This window comes from Macrobrachium nipponense, chromosome 1 (assembly GCF_015104395.2).
Source record: "Macrobrachium nipponense isolate FS-2020 chromosome 1, ASM1510439v2, whole genome shotgun sequence".
Lineage (NCBI taxonomy): Eukaryota > Metazoa > Arthropoda > Malacostraca > Decapoda > Palaemonidae > Macrobrachium > Macrobrachium nipponense.
Genome location: NC_087200.1, coordinates 172,061,213 through 172,083,565, shown reverse-complemented (window position 1 = coordinate 172,083,565; position 22,353 = coordinate 172,061,213). Strand labels below are relative to the sequence as shown.

Below are 22,353 nucleotides of genomic sequence, written 5' to 3'. Positions count from 1 at the left end.
TCTAAATGTTCACAGGACAAGTCAAGTACAAGGCAGTGTGATGACACACAAATATGGTCTCGAGACAGAGAACGACACCGAAGCAAACTTCCAGAAGGAGAACGATTCCTAAGGTCCCGGTCTTTGGAAGGTGAACGAGAGAAACATTCCATGGACCAGAGTCGCCTCATGTTCACAACTGTCACTCACATCACGTTTGCAGAGAGAAGAATCTTTGGAAGGTGCAGGAGACACTTTCGTACCAGCACCTTCGACCTCTTAATCGGTACCTTGTCATCCTTACGACCGACTGGAACAGGCACAGGAGACGGAGATGTTGAGATGGAGGGCTAACGCTTCCATGGTCAAGCACATGTACATGTAAAGGAGAGAGACAGACGTGTAGAAAAGTTGGTAAAGCACTCCTTTTACTCGCTGAGGACACCACCACAAAGTCCATAGGTCACCGTTTGACTCAAGGGTGAGGAGGGGGGTGAGGGGAGGAGATGAAGAAGCAGAAGAAGAATCAGTTCTTCTACAACTCTTCTTGCCAGAGAGAGCAGAATACAAATCCCGAAAAGCAGACTCTAGCCTCTTGACCGCAGCTTAAAACAATTGTCCTCCGAAGGTTTAACGAGAGGTTTGATGATGTCATTGGCACAGATGGAGATGACTTCATAACAACAAGAGGAAGAGACGCCATCACAGCTGTCATAGTCTGAGAGGATGCTGGGAGTGACGTCAAGACATCTCAAATGGCAGCGCTGTCAATGGCCTCACTGGCAGAACGATAAGGAGCGAGCCAGTATGCATCGATGTTGACAAAGGCATCCTGCTAGGAGGCAGCACACAAGAGCCAAAGCAGTGTAGGCCTTGAGGTGGGGGGACTGCTGAGGAGGCCAGTGGGGGGGTTATAAGCAGCCAAGAAATGCGAGAGTAGGCCATCCAAGGGGCACCCCATAGGCCTAGCAATGCCCAAACAGCTGCCATCTTTCGTTTGATCGGAATCTGAAAAATAAAGAAAGCAGATGGTGTAGCCGCCTCCCTCTTGGAAGAACATTATATCCAAAGGAGAGGGGGCTACTTAAACATGATCTCATCCTGTGCAACTCCTGATACTTCCATGACAAATCAGCGTAACAATAGGAAGGACAGAGGTAAAATTGACACAGGAAACGCTTTTGGCAGAAGGGGATGCTGAACCATCCAAATGAGGAGACAAAAAAAACCTTCCCAAAAAGGACAAGTGGATACTCTATGATGCTCTGATTATATATCAGTTTAGTCAAGAGTTATTTTATTTTTATTGTTATTATTATTTTCTGCATTGGTGGGAAATGTGGTTGATGCACAATGTATGGGGAACAGTGTTTGACTTTAGACAATGTCTTGATGTATTTAAGTTGTGTTGTGACATCATAGAAGAAAAGATGGCAGCGGCGTTAGGTGGAAAGGTAAACAATAACAGAGTGAGGAGAAGGAGACATGGGCGAGGGCTGTTTGGTTGGTAAGAGAGAGCTCTCTGTCTGATACGAGTTTTGGGTTGTAAGCTTGTTGTGGTGTTGTTCAAAGTCTTAGGCTGGAGTATACAGTAGAGACCCGGTTCACGACCGTATTAGAACTAGACATAATCGGATTTCGCCACTAAATTTCCAATAAACTTTGTATCTGTTTTCAACCAAGAAACCATTTCGACCCCCGACCATATGATGTTTGTAAACAAAAACTGTTTCCACCAGCCGCCGCTAGTTGGCGTCATCCAGTGCTACCAAATGCTACCAAAATGTAGCATAATTTCATGTTTTTTTAGCATAATTTGACCCAAGAATTGGAGCTTAGCATAATTTCTTTCACACTTAGGGTTCTAGTACAATTTAAGAATGTATTTTCACTAAAATTTTAAATAAATGCAGAAAATTCCTCAATTTCATACACAGCTATAGTGAATGTATCTTCATAGTGAAATTGCCTCAAAAGCAGCACTAACAAATGAGTTAATTGCCAAGTTTGAACCCAACTAAGGAATGTTAAATTTTGTGAATATAAAAAATAAATACCCACAGTGGCATGACAAAAACGATCAGTAAAGTGTTAATAATGTTTTTTCTTCATGAGTAAAGAATTACAATACTTTTTTTTTTCCTTTTTTTAAGTTTTATTTTTTTCAGTAGTTATCAAAATTTTAATTATGTCTGAAGTGATTTTCACACAATTTTCAAGTATTTATTCATTGGGTATGTGATCTGTTAAAGAAAAATAGTGTTTCAGTTGCATGATAATGATCAAGTAATAAGTACGTATGTTTTTCTTCTTGAGTAGAGACAGGTTTGTTTGTTACCTTTTTTTTTAGTTTTAATTTTTCAGTAAATATCAGTAAATAACAAAATGTTATATTTGAAGTAATTTTCACACATTTTCATGTATTTATTAATTGTTTATGTGGACCTGTTAAAGAAAAATGGTTCTGAGTGGCATGATAATGATGCAGTAATAAGTAAAAATTTGTTGTTTTTCTTCACGTTTGTATGTGTGATCTTCACACATTTGTCAAAATAGTATAATAGTGATTGCATATCAAATAGTGTACTAGTGATTGCGTATGTGACCTATTAAAGAAAAAATGCATGGTGTTTTATTACAAGTTTCCTAACATGTAAAGATCATCAAATTGTTAGTTATAATATTGTCTGTTCGTCACTTTGTATCATTTCACCTAATATATAAATATTTTAAATTTCCATTACATCGTTGTTTTAGCTCAAATGTATTAGAGAAATAAGATAAAGATAGATTAATAGCATAATTCTGGCACAAAATTGCACCGTATTTGGCATAAATTCTTGCTTGACCGACTAGCATAATTCAGCAAAACGGTTGGTAACACTGGTGATGCCACTCAGCATTGTTTAAAGTCCGCAAACTAATGTTTACAAACATTCAAACATGGTCGTGTCTTGTACACCTTGCGCGCATTTCGTTGCTTTTTCGGTGGTATCAACTCTATACGCAGTTACCTTTTGATTCATCATGGGTCCCAACATTACTACTGGCTATCTATTAAAACCTTTTGCTATTTGTTTAATCTCTGAAATAATGAAAAGTGTTTACGTGGGCATCTCCACGTTTTCCTTCTTCAAAATGTTTCCATCATTTCCAACTCCAAAATAAACCTTAAGTTTCGTCTTTCCTCTCCTCTGCATGAAAGTAATGAGCGAAAAAAAGATTTAATCAAGCACCCTTGCTTGATTTTTTTTTTTTTCAAGCATATACATTCTAAAGCCATGCTCACACTTGAGGCGCGCGTTTTCAGTAGCAAATGCAATACGTATTTAAGTGTTAGGTTTGGAGTGAAGGCAATGTACGTACGTAGGTTACATGTGCGGTTCGGTAGCGAATGCAATCTTTAAGCTTTGTTAAGCTTGCCGGTAAAGAAGAAGTTAGTCATAGCTTATACCAGAGAAGCCACTATGCCATATTAAGTTGCGTAGTAATTAAGAAATTAAGAAGAATCTTTTATGTCGTACTGTAATAAGTCAATGTTTACGTATAAGATTTTGGTAGTGAAACCAGTTACATACGTAACATGTTCGGTTCGGTAGCAACGCAATCTAAGCTTTTTAAGCGTGCCGTAAAGAAGAGGCTAGCCTTAGCTTAACTCAGAAGCCGCTACGGTATACATTAATTATAGAAATTAAGTAGATTCTTTTATGTCTACTGTAAAAATACGTCTTTGTTTACGTGTGAGATTTGGTAGTGAAACCACTGTCACATACGTAACGTGTGCCGTTCGTAGCAAACGCAATCTTAATCTTTGTTAAGCTTGCTGGTAAAGACGAGGTTAGCCTTAGCTTAATCAGAGAAGCCGCTATGGTATAGAATAATTATAGAAATTGAGACGTTCTTTTATGTCTACTGTAAAAAGACGTCAACTGTTTTTACGTATGAGGTCTGGTAGTGACACAGTTTACATATGTAACGCGCTGTCGCTGGTAACAAACGCAATCTGTATGGTTGGTTTATAAGCGTCCTCGTAAAAAAAAAAAAAAAAAAAAAAAAAAAAAAGGAGAGAGAGAGAGAGAGAGAGAGAGAGAGAGAGAGAGAGAGAGAGAGAGAGGAGAGAGAGAGAGAGAGAGAGGTTAGCTTGATATTAAACTCAAGAGATGCTGGTACGTAATGGTATAGTAATTAAAGACATTAAGAGATTCCTTTTACTTATACGTACGTATATAATGTACCATAATAATTGTCAAAGTCCAATAAGCTTGAAAACCAGCCCTGATATTGGACAATTTGCCGTAAAAGACGCACCTTTTTTATAAGGATATTTATGAAACAAAATCGTTAGTATCATAACATTACATTTACTGAAAGATAATTTTCAAGCGATTTTGTATACAGTATTGCAGTCGACTCCGTAAAAGATTTACTATAAATTAATATCGAATGTAAACGTTTCTAGGCTTACAGCAACGATATGGTTTTACTACCATAGTCCCGATATAAACCACCAGGGCTGCGCTATGGTTTGTTTACATCCTTAAATGCCGACTTACTGTAGGCAAATTTTTGCAAGTTTTTGATAAATATAAATTGGGTTTAATTTTAATAGTTTATTAATTTACTGTAATAATTAGACTTGTTTTCAATGTTTTTTATTACGTTAGCAACACGTTTTATGCCTACCCACTACACTATGTTCTACTTACTATTTACCTAGGTAGCCTATGGCGCTTGGTCAACAATTGGTTGGACGCAAGCTAGTTTTCTTTTATACTGTATATATACATTTAAAATTATAAATATACGTTTAACATTATATTTATTTAACTTTTAACTTATTTAGTTGTAATTTACATGTAATGTATTGTATAAAAAAGGCAAGGTTAGGGTAATAACTGATGGTCAAGAACGGATTAATCCATTTCAGTTATTTCTTATGGAAAACTTGATTCAGTTCTCGAAATAATCGAATTTCGACGCTCCTTCTGGAACGAATTATCATCGAGAACCGAGGCTCTACTGTACTGGGATCAGAGAACATGAACAAGTGGTAGATTGCATATGTGTGTTGAAAAGGAAAAAATAGGCTAGGAAAATATTCAAACGCTCCTTCTTCTTGTAGAACGTCCTCCCACTGCGACACAGGCCAGGAGCAACATTCTGGGGAGGGATTAGTAATGGTAAAAAACTAGATTGACACCTACTGCATGTAGTATGGGGTCTGTAATGGTAGTACCCAAAAACCTGGAGAACGGAAATCCCTGAACGCCTGGGCACAAACATTGACGAGGCCTAGAAGAATTGGAGGACTCCATGATAATCAACAAGGCACACACAAAAGACACTCTGAAACAAAGAAATCACGGGCAAACATAGCAACCGGCTTGGAAAGAAAGAGAGCAAGTGACTACCCTCCAAGGCAGTCAAAGAAAGACTGATGTGTCACAGTGTTCTATGTGCTGTCAGTAACCAGCTTCCATTTCACCTCCTCAGATACACATAAGTTGCCAGATGCCACAGATTCCTTGCTTTACTTCCTTGATTGTTTTTAACTAGTTTCCAGCTGGCGCAAAAAGATTATCATATTGTTAAGACCGAAAAGTTTATTCTGCCTATGAACAACATATGTTTCTGTTTATGCCACTTGCTGGCACTGGAAGAATTTTTTTTTTTATAATTTAGGTAAAGTTAAGCAATGACAAATATACACTTCCTAAACACTGAAATTTGTTTTAATTACTGAGGTCTGAGTACAAAGCAAAGCTTAATGTGTAACCCTAGTTCTATTATTAAATGAAAATTGATTATTAAATTGTGACACAAAGCAAGTACACAATTTAAGATTTTAAGTGGGGGGTTCATAGAGTTTTCTTAATACATTATGTGATTGGTATAAAATGTTGGGTACCAGTAGGTTTGCAAACTAACAGATGCTGTAATAATGGAAGGTATTGTTAGTACTCTAAACATTCAGTCCTAATGAATGGTGCCCAGTGAATGAATGGGGAGTTATGTCACACTATTGAGGAATTCACTTACCTCTGGAGCCATCCAATATGGTGTTCCTACCATTTGTTTGCCTCTTCTCATCACCCTGAATATTAGCACAAAATCCAAAGTCTGTGACCTTGATAGAACCATCTTTATTTCCCAAGAAGAACATTATCAGATTTGATATCTCGGTGAATTACATCCCTGTATTAAAAAACAGGAAAAAATACATTGCACACCACGCTCCTTTAGAAAACACAAAGCTATACAGTACTCACAGTTTATATCTGACAAGTTAACACATGGCTTTCAAAACTGAAAATTGTACGGTATATAATAATTAGTTGAAAAAACTGAAAGCATATGATAAACTGTCACTAATTTACAAAAAATCATACTTTGAAGTTGCATAAGTTTTCCAATTTGTAATTTCTATAATAAATTCCATTTCTACAAGACCAATTATTATTTTGTTATAGAAAACCAGTTTCATCATAATTACCCTTGTTCCATGTAAAATGGACCCAAGCTACATTAGTCTGAAAAGTTGAAGAAAGGTTACACCTATCAATCATATTCAGCCAGCGATACTTCTCTTTTATTTTTATAGATGTGTTTGGTTGCATCCCATGTCTATACTTTGTTTTTCTCAATTTTTCATTTTCTTTATCCATTTCCTTTATGAACTTCTTGGCTCTCATTTCCTGAGTTCAGAAATGCACCTTCCTCTTCATACCATTGAGCTTCTGTTGACAAAGTCTTGTCATGTTGCTGATATGACTCTGTGAGTATGAACTATTTCTATTTTGGCATTTTGTAACTACCCTCCACATTGTCAGAGGATGTTTTTTCATGTTCATTCTTGTCTGCCACCATTCCAAAAAATGAATGGTGTTATTTTATTAATTTGGGAGCTAATTATAACTCATTTTGTTAATGAAACTTCAGATTTTGTTGAAAGTTTTCATGCATTTATGTTTAAAATGTGCATGAAAAATGTACTACAGGGTATTTAATTATTTTTGTACATAAATATGATACAATGGCAGTACACATGTCATTTTAAGTCTTTGTAACAGCCCTTCACATGATGAAGACAATAGGTTGTTTCAGTTGTGCCCGAATAATAAAATTTTAATTATATAATTAAATCACATTTTTATAAAAAATTATATTTACAATTGTTGCATAAATTTATTTTAAAAGACAAAAACTTGCACACACATTTGATTTTGCAAACACTACAATTTGTTTGTTTTTCCGTGGGATAGAAGTACAAAAATACAACTCTCAACTCGGTCGATTTTTGGCTTTGATACTCGAGCAGAATATTGAGGTACGACTGTACGAGCTCGAGATGCCGCTGCTACGCAAGCTATATACCTTGCTGCTAGTAGATGGCATAGTGACGAAAATTAAGATAAGCACAGAAAAAAAAGTAAATATGCATCTCTTCCATAAATCCTTTAAAAAGTTATACATTACTTCACTGTATCCAATAATACTGTATGTACGTATTCTCATATTATTGTATTATAAAATACTACGGCAAATCTAAGCCAGTATTCCACGGAGCGGCCAATGTTTTGGTATGAAATCTGCTGATGACGAATACGAGTTTGTTTTGCCATATTTAACGCAATTCTGAGCAAATTTTCTTGCTTCTAGTTAGCATAAACAATATCTAGATACTTGACTTATATCAGACAAGGTTATTTTTCCTTATACGACTTTTTTTAAGTGGAAATGTGAATTGAATGTCTCATTGTGATTGTGAACAAATTTTTTTTTTCGTTAACAGATTACGTTGGCGGCATGTTTATTGGATAAAGAAAAATTACGTGATTCCGTTCGCAATTTTCCTTTATAGTATCATCATAGTACGAACTTTATGTTATTTATCTTATATCAGCGTGAAACCAAAAGTAAAATGTGTCCTTTCAAGCACAGTAGTTTTGATTAAAAAATGATTTTATCCTCAATTTTATCTACGGGTGTGTTTGATGGCGTACGTTTTTTTTTTACTCGAGGTTTTTCCTTGTTGCCGAAGCACGATAATAGTCATTAGCAGCTTGAACAGTTTTCTCAACTTCAGTTATAACTAGGTTTAAATTTAACAGTATATTTACCGATTGATCTTTGATCTATAGTGAATAAAGTCTACATTAAGATATCTCAGTTCTATTCTACATAAACGTTCGGTTTTACAACACTTACGGTAATAGTGTACTATAGTACAATGATTGAAATACAAGCCAACGGACGTTATCCAATTCGGTTGTACTTAGAAAAAAAAGTTGTTTCACGTTCGGTTGTTCATAGCTGTACATGTTTACGCAACAAGGATAACATTAAAACCATACTTTCATCATTCTCTTTTGCTGTTTTTGAACTTATGTCACTAGAAGATGGGATAGTTAGGCTATTGTAATTTGGTCTCTCATAAAATTGGTTTATCGTAAGACGAATGTTTGTAACTTGAACACTACAGCTACCTGTATAAAACCTTATTATATCTTTACATACTCTAGACACCCAAAGGATTAAAGCTAGGCTTTTTTCACTTTACAGTATTATAATACTATAATGTACTGTACAGTACTACTGTACAGTAAATTTTACAGTACTATACTGCATAAAATGATATTGTTATGATACAATAAAGTTTTGTACATACTTACCCGGCAGATATATACTTAGCTATAGTCTCCGACGTCGCGACAGAATTTCAAATCTCGCGGCGCACGCAACAGGTAGGTCAGGTGATCTGCCTTTCCTGCCGCTGGGTGGCGGGACTAGGAACCATTCCCATTTTCTAGTCGATTTCTCTTCCACCTGTCTCCTGAGGGGAGGCTGGGCGGGCCATTAATCGTATATATCTGCCGGGTAAGTATGTACAAAACTTTATTGTATCATAACAATATCATTTTTGTACATCAACTCCTTCCCCGGCAGATATATACTTAGCTGATTGGCACCCTTGGTGGAGGGTAAGAGACAGCTAAATAAATATATAAAACAGGAAAAAACACATGTTGTAGGTTATAAAAACCTTGGTTCTTACCTGAATGGGCAGAAGACTTCATGGATACTGTCTATGAGACTGCTTGCCTCAAGAGCTTCAGCGAGGTAGAGACCTATGACTGATAGCCCTTCTGGATCGTGTCAATGGGGGCTGACCCACTTACATGACCGAGCCTTAACCTGTATCATATCAATGGGGGACTATCCCTCTTACATGACAGAGCTTTAGGTATTAATTAAAAAAACAAGGAGCACAACAGCCAACCCGATCCCGACCACCTGACCACACCTAACATTGTTAGAGCTAAGATTTGAAAAGGGGTTAACTTCCAATACCCACCCTCTTCCAATCAACCATAAAAACACACCAAAAAACGCTAAAATACATAAATTAAACTAAACTAAATAGGATTAACTTCAGCTCCCTGTCCCAGCACCGAATCCGCAGATACGTATGCTCCAAGTGAAAAGCACTCATCATATGTAACTCGCACGTCTCTCAAATAATGCGATGCGAACACTGAGTTACACCTCCAGTAGGTAGACTCGACAAGAGCCTGGAGAGACAAGGATTTGTGAAAAGCCAAAGAAGTCGCTATGGCTCTCACCTCATGCACTTTCACTCTTAGGAGCTTGAGGTGCTCATCATCACAGGATAGATGCGCCTCTTTAATCACATCCTTAATGAAGAAAGCTTGGGCGTTCTTTGAAATGGCTCTCTTCGGATCCCTGACCGAGCACCAGAGACTTTCTGTAGTACCTCCTAGTTGTCTCTTCCTTTCAAGGTAGACTTTGAGGCTTCTGACCGGACACAGAGTCCTCTCCAATTCTCGTCCTGTAACCGAAGAAAGTCCTTTGACTTCGAAGCTTCTTGGCCATGGTTTGGAAGGGTTCTCATTTTTCGCCAAGAAAAGGGGTTTGAAGGAGCATATTGCTGAGTCCTTCTTAAACCCAACTTTGCCTTCCAAAGCTTGTAGCTCGCTTACCTTTTTGGCTGTAGCGAGAGCGAAAAGGAACAAAGACTTTCTGGTTAGATCTCTAAAGGAGGCTGTATGAGGAGGTTCAAACTTGTTCGTCATTAAGAATTTTAGAACCACATCCAAGTTCCAACTAGGGGTTCTAGAAGTCATGGTTTTAGAGGTCTCAAAAGAGCTAATAAGATCGTGAAGGTCTCTGTTTTCTGAAATATTCAGACCTCTATGCCTGAAAACAGCGGCCAGCATACTTCTGTACCCTTTAATAGTAGGGACAGCAAGCTTACACTTCTCCCTCAAGTAAAGGAGGAAGTCGGCAATGTTTGTTACAGAGGTACTGGAAGAGGATACTTTCTGAGCCTTGCTCCATCTCCTAAAACACCTGCCACTTCGCCTGGTAGAAACGCATGGTTGAGGGTCTCCTGGCTCTTGCAATAGCCTTTGAAGCCTCGCATGAAAATCCCCTCGCTCTGACGAGTCCTTCGATAGTCTGAAGGCAGTCAGACTGAGAGCGGGGAGGTTCTTGTGGAATCTGTCGAAGTGGGGCTGTCTGAGAAGATCGCTCCTGAGTGGAAGCGACCTGGGAAAATCCATCATCCATTCCAGTACCTCTGTGAACCAATCTTGAGCTGGCCAGAAAGGGGCGATCAGCGTCAGTTTCGCTCCTTCTGAGGATGCAAACTTCCTTACTACCTCCCCTACGATCTTAAATGGAGGAAAAAGCATAACCGTCGATCCCCGACCAGTCCAGAAGAAAACCATCTATTGCTACTGCCCTCGGATCTGAAAATCGGGGAGCAATAATTCTCCAATCTTGCGTTCCAATGGGTTGCAAATAGATCTAGATTTGGCCTTCCCCAGAGGCTCCACAGCTTTCTGCAAACTTCTGGATGGAGAGTCCATTCTGTGGGAAGGACTTGGTCTCTTCTGCTTAGAAGGTCTGCTCTCACATTCCTTTCCCCTTGCACAAACCTGGTGAGGGGAGTGATGTTCCTTTCCTCCGCCCAGAGAAGCAACTCTTTTGCTGTCTCGTACAGGGAGAAGGAATGTGTTCCTCCCTACATCCTGATATAAGCCAGGGCTGTAGTGTTGTCGGCGTTGACTTGAAGCACCGATCCTGTGACCTGCGACTCGAAGTGTATGAGAGCCAGATGAACAGCTGCCAACTCCTTTCTGTTGATGTGCCAGGACACCTGTTCTCCCCTCCAGGTGCCTGACATTCTCTCGTGCCTAGCGTTTAGTTTTCTGGGGGTCCAACCACCAAAGGAGATCCTCCTTTACCCTGTCCATAAGATGGAAGGAGTCCGCCAGGTCTTGGGACTTCTGATCCTATTTCTCCCTCAGGTAAAACTGAAGGGGTATTAGGTCCAGCCTTCCTCAGGAAACGAACTGTTCCAGAGAGGAAAGGGTCCCTAGAAGACTCATCCAGTTCCTCGCAGAACAATGTTCTTTCTCTAGGAAGGCTGCCACCTTCTGCAAGCAGCGTTCTCTTCTTTCCTGGGACGGAAAAGCTTGAAAACCCAGAGAATCCATCCGAATCCCCAGATAGACCATGCTTTGTCTATCTGGGACTTCTCGAGGTTTACTAACAGTCCTAGGGACTGGGTCATTTTCAATATGAGTGACAAGTCCTCCAGACAGCGATCCTTTGACTGACCACGTATCAGCCAGTCGTCTAGATACAAGGAGATCCTTACGCCCTCCAAATGCAGCTAATGAGCTACATTCCTCATTAGGCCCGTGAACATTTGAGGGGCCGTCGAAAGTCCGAAGCACAGAGCCTGAAACTGGAACACACTTCCTTGAACCATGAACCTGAGGTACTTCCTGGAAGACGGATGAATTGGCATATGGAAATAAGCATCTTGAAGGTCCAGGGACACCATCCAGTCCCCTGGACGAAGCGCAGAAAGAACAAGAGGTATTGTCTCCATCGAGAACTTCTTTATTACGAAGAAGTTCAGAGTGCTGATGTCCAAAACCGGCCTCCATCCCCCTGAAGCTTTTGGCACCAGAAACAGCCGATTGTAAAAACCTGGGGAATGGAGCTCTTTTACCGGTTCTATGGCTTCTTTGTCCAGCATCTGTTCCACTGATTGAAGAAGGGCCTGACTCCGGAACAGGATCCTTGTATCTTGCGATAACTCCCTTGGAGTTGTTGTCAAGGGAGGCTTCTCCCTGAAGGGGATTAGGTATCCTTTTTCGAGGATTGAGAGCGACCAGACGTCCGCCCCCCTCTGTGCCCAGACTTTGGCAAACTTCAGCAGTCTGGCACCTACTACGGTCTGGAGGACTCGCACTTCACTTGGATTTCCCGAAAGGTCGTCTAGAAGATCTTCCTTTCCTCGTCTAGAAGATCTTCCTTTCCTCTTGGGTCTTCGACTCCTGAGAGAGACTCTCGGTACAGGGGTTCCTCGAAAGGGCTGCTGAGAGGGTGACTTCTCTCTCTTAGTCACAGGGACCGCAGGTCTCAATCTCTTGGCCGATTGAGCAAGAAGATCCTGCGTTGCCTTCTCCGATAAAGACCGAGAGATATCCTTCACTGTCTTTTGGGGGAAAAGGTGGCTCGACAGGGGAGAGTACAGCAGAGAGGACCTCTGGAGAGGAGACACCGACTTCGTCAGGTAGGAGCTGTACATGGACCTCTTCTTCAAAATGCCCAAGCCAAAAAGAGAAGCAACCTCAGTAGAACCGTCCATTAATGCTTTGTCTAGACATGCCAGGATGCTAGACAATTCCTCCATGCTGACGAAGTCGGGGTCCTGAGCCCTCTTGGCCAGAGCTCCAATGGACCAATCCATGAAGTTGAAGACCTCCAAAGTGCAAAAAAGACCCTTGAGGAGATGGTCCAGCTCACACATCCCCCAAGTAGCCTTCGCCGAAAGCAGAGAGCGCCTCCTGGACGAGTCGACGAGAGAAGAAAAATCCGCATCTGCCGATGAGGGAAGTCCCAATCCCATCGGCTCCTTGGTATCATACCAAATCCCTGGCTTCCCAGACAGCTTGGAAGGAGGGCAGGAAAAGACAGTCTTACCAGCTTCTTTGAGTTATAATCAAATGTGATGATTTGTGGTTATGATAAAGGATTAAAGTATTTTTTATTATATTCTAATGGACACATTTATGTAAATATCTTTGTTTCAGAAGTTCTTGTATCAAAGTGTTCAGTTGACACACAATTCTACGTATCTTAATTTTTGTATTAAATAAAATAAAGCACAACTTTAATTTTGAAATCAGTAATCCTTCCCTCAGAGTTAGTACAAGTTTCTTACGTTGATACGGATCTTCTGTAATTGGTATTCAAATTTTGATATTCGAGATATAATCCCTCGTGAATTAAGTCAGGTTTCAGCGGCATCCAACAATATTAAAAAAAAACTTGTCTGGACGCTATCGTAACTGATGAAAGAGTTTGCTTATTCTCCACTCTTTCCTCACCTAAAGTTATGTCATAAGTCCAGATTTTTCCTACTGTTCAACGCTCTAATTTGGTTGACAGCACCGAGTCAGAGGAAAACCTCGCGCTCTCCCTTCATAACGGCAAGTACTGCTGAAGTTTGAATTGTCCTTCTTATAACCGTCACTCGTTTGTCTGGTTGGGCCACACGCGCAGAAGATGGAGACGCTTGTAGACGGATAGCCGTGTTGGACGCACGCAATGCGCTGCGACGGATAGCCGTGTTGGACGCACGCGACACGCTGCGACGGATAGCCGTGTTGGACGCACGTGACGCGCTGCGGCGGATTCGGTGGGGCCTTAGCCTTAGGATGCCTTTACTACGGCGATCCGAGGCAGCCTGGGACGCATCAACAGGACCTGTCGAAGGGACGCCTGACCGTTGGGGGTGCTCTACATCCTCCTTACGGCTGTCGACATTCCTCCTCCCTGGTCCTGAGAGTTTGGAAGAGGTCTAGGCCTAGGAGCAATGTGGAGCCGGTCAGACGCCCCCTCCACTGCACTGGGGACACTGCACACATCACTGTCACTCTTACCTTAGGTTCGATGCAGGGAGAAGGGGCTGAAGCTAGAGTAGAAGCAGGAGAAACTACATTACGGTTAGGGTCTACTTCAGGATCGAAAGAACAAGACCTACTAGAGCTTCTAGTTGGAAGCCTTCCTAGCTTTATCCTTCTCCAACTTCTAATGTATGCAGTCAAAAGTCTTCCATTCCTGTTCGGTCAAACTCTCACATTCGACACAGGTGTTATTCAAAGCACATTCATTCCCTCGACACCTCATGCAAACAGTGTGAGGGTCTACCAAAGCTTTTGGTAGCCTCACCTTACACTCCTTTCTCTCACACACTCTATACACAGGTGTAACATTAATCTCAGACATATTGAAAGAAAAATCCTATCCAAATCCAAAAACAGTCCACAAAAGCGTATGCCAATCCAAAGATCTAGTACGTCACCAAAGGTCAATCCAATTAAGATCCTCAGCAAACGAGAAGAAACTCTAGCAGGAGGAACCAATAACAGATGTTGTCGGAACTGGCGACAGAGAAAATCTGACTAGAAAATGGGAATGGTTCCTAGTCCCGCCACCCAGCGGCGGGGAAAGGGGAAAGGCAGATCACCTGACCTACCTGTTGCGTGTGCTGCGAGATTTGAAATTCTGTCGGGACGTCGGAGACTATAGCTAAGTATATATCTGCCAGGGAAGTTGCATGCAAAACATAATTTTACTTATTGCGCCATCACGAAATTGCGGCGCCGTTTGACTGGTCTAGGGCGCTGTTAACTGAACTAGAATTTCAAAAGAAGGTGTGTGGTGGCTGTAGGCTTTAAAATTGCTTAGCATTGAAAATCACTTAGCATCGGCGGCCAGGAACGGAACCCTTGCCTCTAACCGAGGGCCACCTGTACTTGGAAATGTCTTACGGCTTTCTTTTAATCCCTATATCAACCTTCTGACCTACAGTGCTACTTAGCAAAGTTCAACCTGGTACCTTCAATGCTCTTGCAATGTAGGCAATGCAATGTCTCAGGGCTAAAGCATTTTTTAGGGGAATAGTCCAGCTGCTCTCAGGGTCTTACAGCACAGCTTGGGAAGGTTTCTGTTTATTCTGTTCCTCTTGAGGAATCTGGACTTCACAGGTGCCTCCATGCAATTTGTGCTGGGACAGGTCCTTGGAAATTTGGTCATCAGGAACCTTTCTTTGAGATCTTGCCAATTGTTCCATAGAAGCCACAAAAGTAATTCCTTCATCCCAGCAACTTCTGCTCATGTTGTTCCTGGTGCTTGTTTGAATGGTGTTGGAAGCAGGGATGCCCCTTTGTTTGTTGTAGTGAGCTGGTTCATCTAGTCTAGAGAGATGGGACCTGGTTTTTATCTACAGCCAGTTTTCTCAAGACTACCTCACCTTCATACCCCTAGTCTCTGATTAGTGAAGGACAAGATCAGGCTTGTTAAGAGATTGAGTTCTTCAATGCATTACAGTAGAAGTCTAAGCTTTGCCTCAAATCCCCAGAATCTTCCGTCATCAGTTCCATCCTGTGGGATAACTCTTCTCAGGTTGGTTCAAAGTACTTTTATGCCCTTTCCTGTTTTGGTGGTTCTGTAGACAGACTTGGAGGCTCTGGGTGTTGCCAAGGCTTGAATGATGCTCACAGCTCCACTTGCTTGTTGCCATAGTGGCAATAGTTATGACTCTTATGCTTGCTATTCATGGATATGATATCTTCTCACTTAAGAGCGACTTCTGGACAACCATCATTTTTACCACCTTCCACAGTTGCTGCATCTCCTTATGTACCAAATTAACATACACAGTGTGGCTCTCCTTGGATGGAGCACATCTATCCCTTCATCCTTTACATACATTGTCGGATTCATGTTGGTACAAAGTATGGGCTTCTTCTCTGGCTTGGTCTTGTGTTTCTCGCTTCATCTCCTTAAGGAATGACAGTTGGTATTCTCTCTTTCTCAAACCTGACCTTTCTCCATGTTTTTCATACTTGTTCATCCTTTGATTTTAGCCAATCCAAGGACTTACATGAGCCTTTAAGTCACTCCTTGTCAGTGGCCCGCACAGCCTCACTTGTTACTCTTTAGGCTATTCTTTGTTACCATCTTTTTTAAGGCTGTTCCTGTATACCTCTGATGTTTCTAAGCTCTTTAGTGGCTTTATAAACCTTTCAACAGTCACTTATCCTGACATTTAAATTTCCTAAGATATTTCTATTGACTCCCGAATTCATGGCCAAGTGGGGCTCTCAAGTCATGCCTCCAGTAGTTTATCCTATTGGCTTTCTCACTCATGTCCATCTAATATCAGGTCACTGGAGTCAGACTCTCAAGAACCTCTCTTTCATGCCAAGTTTCATGGTTTCTCAGGGGGCCTTTGTTTGTATGATGTTTTTACATTGCATGGAACCAGTGGTTATTCAGCAAAGGGACCAACGGCTTTTATGCGACTTTCAAACCACGTCAGGAGTGGAACTTCTATCACCACCAGAAATACACATCTCTCACACCTCGATGGAAAAGCCTGAGAATTGAACTCGCGGCCACCAAGGTGGCAGGTCAAGACCATACCGATCACTCCACTGAGGTGCTCAGGGGGCCTTTGATCCCTTCAAGAGCAGCCCTTCCTCTTCTTTGCTGTTTAAGCTTATCAGGAGAATGTTTTATCTTGAAGTACAAGTACCTGCCTTATCTGGGGATATACTACATATTGTTGCATCCATTATTTGAGGAAACAACCTGAATTTATGAGATTTACTGGCTCCTGTGGCTACTTTCTAAGAGCACTGGATGGTGGACTATAGGCTGGGAACACAAGGTGGAACCTTCTTTCAACTCTTCAAGTATATGGGTGCATTTCAAACAAATTAAAAACTAATCATAATGAGTGGGTTTGTGAAATAAATTTGTTTTACTTTAAAATGAAAACAATTATGATGAGTGGATTTGTAAAAATAACTTTTCTTTTAAAAAGATAGTGCTTGCTGAAAACAGCTAATGCTATTTATAATATCACTCATTGACCATGTGACATAACAGAACTGACCTTATAGAGACAAGGCATAAATGCAAATTAAAATAACCTGATAGCAGACTTGACTATACCGTACGTATTATTCTTATGGGTGATTTAAATTTGAAATAAATAGCTAATTTTCTAAAATTTCAAGTGAAGTACACTTGCTATTATATTGGACTTATTCCACATAGAGGACAAAAACATGTATTATCATTAAGGACATTGAAATGACATGCTACTGGGGGTTATCCAACATTATGGATGCTAGCTGAGGGCAACACATTATATCTATACCAATCACTTCTAGAAAAAAATATAAATGCTTTAGTTTCTACTTGAAAAATTAGAAATTAATAGATAAACAAGTAAATTATATAGAACAGGAGATGATAGGACAAGAAGAAAGGAAAACTTTAACAAACTGTTACAAATGGGTACAATGAATAATAATAACAAAGAATATCATTTACAACTATATGGTCCTAGACTTCCAAAATGATTTAGCAGCCTTAATGAAAAACTGACTTACATTTTGATGTGAAATAATTAATCCCTTGTAAGGTCTGATTGCAAACTGCTGCTATCTGTGGTTCCTTCATTATGGTCTCAGTAACAACATCTGTCAAGGGACCACCATCCAACAATTCCATAATAACCTGTAAACAGCAAAGTAATAATCAAGTAATCAATAACCCAGATTCCAATTACTTCTTCCTTATCAGTAAGCCAGGCACATTACAACTATTATTCAACAGCTAATTTAACAATACCACAATCTGTACACACAATTTGAATGGGTATATATGGCCTGTCGACCATTGATGTAACAGAAACCTGAGCAACAAAATTGAAGATGGCAGAGATTTTGGAGAGGTGTGGCCAGTGTTAGGATTCATAACCAAATTACAGCAGAAAGACTGTGCTCTATTACCTATTACCAATGTGGAAACTGGAGAGATGTGGTAATCAACAGACTGAACAAAAGACTGAGATCTCAAAGAGATAAAGTATGTACAAGTGATGAGAAGGGACGAAGAATAACTGGTCAGGAAAGTAATATGACAAAGATCTACCATGAAGGCCTAATGAATAATTAAAAAAAATGACAGATGAAGACCTAGATCTGATGGGAGTTTAGGCAGAGAGAGCACAGGACAGAAGACTGGAAAGAACTCATTTCATGGCTAACCCCATGAAGAGAAAAGAAGAGGTAAAGATGTATATGATGATATGTAATGACTAATAAAAGGGTATTCATATACATACACTGAAATCTGAATAAATTAAGGTTAAACATTACACACTTACAGAATTTAAAATCTGAAGAACTTTAAAGGGGGCCTTGGGAAGAAAAATAAAATTTAAAATCTGAAGAAACTTTAAGGGGGCCCATGGGAAGAAATATTTAAAATCTGAAGAACTTAAAAGGGGCCTTGGGAAGAATATGACAGAAAGAGGAAATCTACAAAGCTGGAAGCTGATGTAAACACACATGACCAAAATTAGACAGGTGATAAAAAACTCTCTTTAAGGATGAAACTTAGTGACTAGACTGGAGGTAAGGGAAAATATCCATCTTTTAAAAACAAGATTAGTTTTCTCTTACAACCTATTAATTGCAATTAGCCCACATTTGTGGTCTTTTGAATACCTCAGACAATTTGTTTTATCTTTCAGAAACAAAGGAAAAGTTAGGTAACCCTGTCCAAGCTGCCACACAGATCCTAGATCTTCAATAATTAACTCGCTCACTTTTAAATAGGGTCTTGTCAGTCAGCTGCAAGAATAAAAAATTGTTCTAGTAGCATGTTCCACCTCAAACCCATTATTATTCTGAATCACAATTTAGGGATATATAAGACTCAGACTGAAGCTGAAGAACGCCCAAAAATTGGCTGATTAAGTCTTGGATACTCCACTCAAGAGCTCATTGACTTGAGATAAGCAACCAAAAACATGACTAAGAAAAACAACTGTATAAACAGGAAAAACCAAGCCAAATAGTAAATTTGTAGTCGTAGATTGGTCAAGGTCGCAATCACCCGTTGAAGTATTATAGTACCAATGAGGACCTTTCTAAGACTATTTACATGTATACTGCCAAGTCTGACATTTTTCTGAACACAATTTCTCTTACATATCTTGCAATTCTGCAGCACTAGCTGTAGTACCAAGCATTTTTCATCATAAGGTAACTTATAAAAACTATGGCAGCACCAAGTATAATAATTTCTTTAGATGAATTGGTCCTCAGTACTTGGCAATCTTTTAGTTGGCAAAGGATGCAAAGCATCCCTCAGGAGGCTTGGAGCATGATCAATGGAAATGATTATGGTTAGTGCTGAAACAATGGCTCCCTCAAGACAAATAGGAAGGCAGTTCAGCAAGAGGAAACACATTTTTTGTACATTTTTATATAAAAAACAGTAGTAATTATTTGGAGAAATATAAATTATGGTGCATTAGGTAGGATGAAAGACAAGACAGAAAAGGCTTAATAACTTATTAACAATTATTAGCTTTTATTTGGGATGAATCATACCTGCTGGTCTTTAAAAGATAGTTGTATTAATTATAATTAGCTTTTATTTGGATTAATCTTACCTACTGGTCTTTAAAATATAGCTTATGTCTCTCTGTGCTGATAAGCTAGTCAGCATTCAAATAAAAGGAGGTTGTACAGCTGACCCCCAGATAACTTTCTAATACACGTTCTCCATCAGGTGAGCTTCAAGCGTTTTAGTTTGTCAAAATTCTCCTGACTGCCACTTTGTATAGGCACTTACTGGTATTTCATGGTTTTGGCTGTTTGCTGCCTTCACTATAATGTATGTACAGTTGAACCTCTTAAAACTGGCATTCTATGGTCCGGGAACTCCTGTTTAGGCTAGATTTTAAATCAGCCACCATTAGTTCTTTGCGCTGCCATCAGGTTTGCGCCTTTGTTTTTATTAAAATAATTGTTAGTAATGGAAAATATGTGGTCAAATATGTTTTGTTTTTATTAACCAAAAAGGAATAAATGCATATTTTGAAATATCCACTTGAAAAGGCTCTACCAAGTCAAAACTTTTAATCTAAACAATGAGATATTTGGCATACACAAATTCCTTACTTTGTGTGTGCTTGAGATTAGTGATACAGTTTTAATCATTTCTTTTATGTAACTGTGTATTTACCTATCCGATATGCCACCACAAGATCATATGATGCTAGAGGTAAGAAGCACAAGCATACAAATCTTTATCTATGCTTGAAAATGTTTGTTTCATTAGCGAATAGTTTAGTCTTCATTTTCCTCAAGAGATGGCGTCGGTGTGCTTTGTTCATGTTTTGATGGCAACATTCAAGTGTACTGTGATTAACGAAATTCATCCATTATTTTTTCATCCCACTACCCTCAACAATCAAAATAAATGAAGAAACTAATAGCGATAATTAAGAAGATACAAAATTTAGGATATGAAAGTCACTGATAACAAATGTGCAGATTCTGAGAAGTAGCACTGTACTAGTTGACTTACGATTAGGCTAACTCAGGAATGTAGGGTGAATGTGTAAATACAGTACATTAAAGATAATTATACAGTGTAAAATTATTAAAATGAAGTTAAAATATGAGTAATAAAATTATAAAAAGCAATGTCAGAACGTAGCCAAGTAGCAGGCTAAGTGGGAAACTAGGCTATTGTATTTGGAATTACCTTGCAAGACTATGTTTACCAACAGGTTTAATTTTTTAGGGATGTATTCTATATTTTGGGATTGGGATTTTCTGTAGTCCAGCAATGGCCTGGTCCCAAGGTTTTTGGATTTAAGAGGTTGGACTGTACTATATTTTCCTAGGGTGACTTCCACTGAAATCAAGAATGTCAGGTTCTGTAGGAATGATTACTGTGTTAGCAGGATGTTGATTTTTTGAGGTAGATATATACACTGTTTTTGCTGGTTTCAGGGGTATAACGTGTGATCTTGAGAATAGATGTGAGAAAGTAGAGATTTTCAAAGGTCTTTATGCTCAAGTTCATTAGTGGAGGAGGAGAAGGGAAGCAGATAGACTGCAAAAGCAAATAGGTCAGGTCATAAATCCATCATTTCTCACCCCCTTCTCCAGGTTCTTTGTAGTTTTCCATATTCAGTCCAGGGCTTTTTCCTCTCTAACTACTTTAGTTAGCACTGAGACTTCATCTATATTTTTTTAAAGCGTACTGAAAGCCAGCACATTATGTAAATGTAAATCTTTAGTAAGTAAATGGTTTGTCTGAATTTATATTATGGAATCTTTTTGGGTTCCCCCTTCAGTAATATGCAATCATTTTTCATTCCTCCTATAATAGGTAAGGAAGGTGTCAATGCTCTCATTTGTCTGTAGCCCAAGCCTAGAATGCCCTACGACAGTGGAAGAATCCATTACTGGGGAACCGGGTTGGTTCTCAGGGTGATGTATTTGTGTGCCCTCTGTCACCTGCCTCTTGTTTTTCATGCATTTAAGTCATTGACACCTAGTTGTGAGGTTGTTAGCACTGATAGACTAAGTATATATGTTGTATAAACAATGTTATTAATAATGTGTCTAGCGAACAACTGTACTTATTCTGACGTTACTTTTGACTCAAACAATTGTTGAACCAGTCTCTTCACATCTACTTTACATTTTTAATCATTGTCTGCTCTTCCTCTTCCCACTTGAAATGCACTTGTTTGTTCCTTACATGTTGTTTCTTCAGCTATTGCCAAGAGGTTTTTTGCTCTTATCAATGTTTCTTTTTCCAATCTTCTGTTGTTTCTAAGGTTAAGGTAGATGTTATTCTAGCTGCTTTGCTTTCTAAGTCTTTTGACTAGCTTTCAGATGAGGCTGGGTGACAGGTGGTGTTCCTTTGGTAGAGCGCAGGATTCATTGTGGACAGGTGGCTGCTTTTGCCTGCTCTCACTCCAAATCCTCCTCTGGTGGAAGGAAAGATTGAATCTCCTGTTTTTGTTTTCTGAAGTATTCCTCTTAACTTGATCTGCATTTAATGAAGGAAAAGGACCATGTTGAGAATATGTCTCTGTTATTTTCAAGTATTTGGCACCATTAAGCACAAATTTGAATAAACCCACGCTTTCTCCTTTAATTAGAATAAGTTTATAAGTTTTCTCATAGTCAGGCATACAAAGCTTTTTTTTTGTCATTGTCTTTCACTATTTTTAAGGGTTTTTTTATGCAGACCCACCTTTTTTTTTTAAATGTCTTCTTCATCAAAGACTACTACCAGAGAGAGGATGTGGTGCCAGCGGATTTTAGCATGGAAGAGTTTTTGACTTCCATGGTCAAAGCCATTTCTGACACTGTAGGGTTTATGTTCTTGTGCTTATACCAACTCGATTTTGAAGTGAGAATGCATCTATCTATT

At 39.4% G+C, this 22,353-nt stretch overlaps 1 pseudogene; it reads right to left on the bottom strand.

Moving 5' to 3' along the window:
* LOC135218999 (serine/threonine-protein kinase PAK 2-like) overlaps positions 1 to 22,353 on the bottom strand; it is a 288,649-nt pseudogene that overhangs the window by 73,928 nt on the left and 192,368 nt on the right.